Here is a 3,132-nt window from a genome sequence, read left to right on the forward strand (position 1 = left end):
TCAAAGTTTCCACTCCGCGAGGAGAAGGAGACTGGGTACTTCTATAGGAACCTCCTTGGCTCCTTGGATGACGAGGAACAGGAGGATGCCATCCCGAAGCCCCGAGATATCATCGACCAGCAGCAGGGGGACTTCCAAGCTGCCCAGCGCACGCGTGGGGGTCCGATAATGGCACCCGTCGGCGAGGGAGCTGCCAACAACTCAAGAGCGAATTGGCCTCCCGAGGAGAGCGCTGGGGCTGACCTCTTCTTGGAGATTCTCGTCGCTCCTCATGGCATTGGTGGAGACCACATTTCTAAGGGCATTTACTAACGTAACCTGGTCCAGAAGGAGCAGTTGTTTGTCGACAACTTGGAGGCGGCCCGGTGTGTGCTTCTCGCGCCGCACCGAATCCCTCTAAAGGACTTCACGACCTGTCGTAAGAAGCCCGAGAACCGGGGTGGTCTCTACCCTCTCTGGGGCTATCCCTGGGACCTTCCCGAGAATGGTCCCAACTGGACCTCATGTGAGGACATGTTCGGGCTTAGGTGTAGCCTCTCAAGTACTCACCCTCGGAGTTTCGGGAACTCCATGAAGATCAGCTGCCGTCCCGCATCCTGGACTAGCGTGATTTTTGTGCTCGGTTCGCCCACTTGGTCAGCAAGCGCATACTGCCAAAGGCCATTCTGAAGTGCGCGGCTTCTAGCGCTCCCGATGAGCGCGGGTACGGAGTGTCGCCAGCGTCCGTACCCCGTTTGGGTAAGAACCCCCGGACTAGTTATGAAGCTGCCGCCGCGTATGTTCCCAGATTGTGACAGCCTTCGATCAATCAATCACGAGCCGTTCAGTCGGCTCCCACGAGTTCTCCACTTCACGAGTATCTGTCGCTTACCGCGACGTCGCTGCTCCTGGAGGGTTCGCGTTACATGGTAGTGGCCTTCTCCATTCCGGTCAAGCAGGGGCGGAGGTGCTCTCGTACGAGTACATTATTTAAAGTATTATCTGAAATTTGTGCTGTACTCGGCGCCTCCCAGACGCTACTCCCGTCCGAGCGCTTCTTCTGCGGGCCGACGCAGGGACCTGAGGTTGGACGCCTTCGTCAATGCGTCCTCGTGCTTGAGATTGCACTTGACCTTGGGACAGGCTGGGATGCTGCCGCCCAGGCCGGGAATTAGGGCGAGCTCGCTCGTCTTGCGGGCCGTATCGACATATTGAAGCGTGAGGTCTCGAGCCTGCATCTGCGGGTGGATCGGCGGGCCTTTTCGTCCGATCTTGACAAGGCCTTCCGCATGATTCGACGTATCGAGGCTACAGGAAGCTGCGTCGAACACGTACGTGGAGCTTCCTCGCACACACTGCGCAGAGTGTCCTCGAGCACTCGATTGACGCGCTCTGGCTGACCGTCTGTCTGTGGGTGGTCCGCAGTGGACGTCGGCAGACGTGCTTCCATTTAGGAAACCAGCGTTTTTCAAAACGCAGCCGCGAGCCGCGGGCCAACCTCGCGGTTTGTTCGCCCGTGACGGTAACGGGCACTGGAGCGAGATGTATCATCTTGCTCGGCCGACACACGAGCACCAAAATCCCCGTGTTGCCGTGTCCGTCGGCGGGAAGCCCAAAGATGAAGTCAAGACTCATCGACTTCCAACAGTCAGCCGGTACGGGCAGGCTCTGTAGTGGACCCGAAGAGCGCCCTGCGGGTTTGTCACGCTGACATGTTTCACACGTCTTCACATATCGGGCGACCCACTTGTACATGTGGGTCCACCAGAAGGTCTGAGAGACCGACAGGAAAGGTCTCCACGCGGCCCAAGTGGCCGCAGGAGGGCGCGTCGTGCGCCTCCGCGAGGATGTAGAGCTTCAGATCCTCGTCGTTGGGTACGACCACCCGTAGAGGTTCATTGGGCTCCACCGGGTAAAAGAGAAGACCATCCTTCAAATCATATCGGTGGAGCCGTGAGCGCTGTCGCGACGAGAGCCAGTCGGACTTCGCGCTCGTTCCTGCCATAAAGAACTTGACGATAGGCGCGACAGCCTCATCGTCCCGATACGCCATGCGAATCCGATCATATAGATCCGTTGTCACTCGTGTGATGTGGGAAGCTCGTAGTCTGGACGCCGAGAGAGAGCGTCCTCAAGCACGTTGAGCTTGCCCGGCTTGTACTCGACGTGAAAGTCGTACTCCACAAAAAAGGACAGCCACCTTGCCATCCGTTGGGAGAGGTAAGGCGAATTTGTCGCCGTCCTCAAGGATGCCGTGGTCTGTGTAGATCGCGAAGGGCCGAGAGACCAGAAGGTGAACCAGAAACTTCACAGGGGCATACTACATTGCCTGGAGCTCCTTGCCGTTCGGCGGCTTTGAACTGTCTGGACTGGAACGCGATGACTCGTTCATGTCCAGCCGTGTCGACCTGCGGCAGTGTACAACCTATGTCATAGTCGGAGGCATCGCAGACGACGGTAAACGGCTTCGTCTCGTCCGGCAGGGCCAGGACAGGGGCCTCTTAGAGACTGTTCTTGATGCTGTCAAAGACATCCTGGCGCTCCTGCTCCCAGCGCCAGTCGGCGCCCTTCTGAAGGAGACCCGACAAGGGCTTAGCGAAGCCCGCGTACCTTGCGCTGTACTAGTGAAGGTAGTTGGCCAAGCCCAACCATTTTTGAAGATCCTTCTGGGATCGGGTCGTTGGCCATGCTGCCATGGCATTGACCTTGTCGGGGACAGCACCAACTCCCACATTGCTTACGAAGCAAACGAGAGCCTTAATATATGATGACGCGAAGACGCACTTGTCGATGTTGGCGTAGTGCGTGTTCGCTCGCGTCAAGTCCACTCGGCGGAGGTGCCCAGATGCACCTCCATGACCGTCTTGCCTCCCTCGGCACGGCTATGGACGAAGCTGTCGTCGAAGTACGTCTGTACGAAGGCACGTAGCGGCCTGAACAATTGCGTCACCAGGCGGTTGAATGTCGCCGGGGCATTAGAAAAGCCCTGCGGCATGACGAGCTACTCAAAAGCATGCCGTTTGGCTTGCTCACCGCGGTGAGCGGGATGTCGCTTTCTCGCATCAGGATCTGGTAGTATCCGACTACCAAATTCAGCGCACTGTACAGTACGCTTCCGGCCATGTTGCTCAACAACATATCCTTCCATGGGAG

This window comes from Phytophthora infestans, genomic scaffold, assembly GCF_000142945.1.
Source record: "Phytophthora infestans T30-4 supercont1.9 genomic scaffold, whole genome shotgun sequence".
In the NCBI taxonomy this organism is placed as follows: Eukaryota; Oomycota; class Peronosporomycetes; order Peronosporales; family Peronosporaceae; genus Phytophthora; species Phytophthora infestans.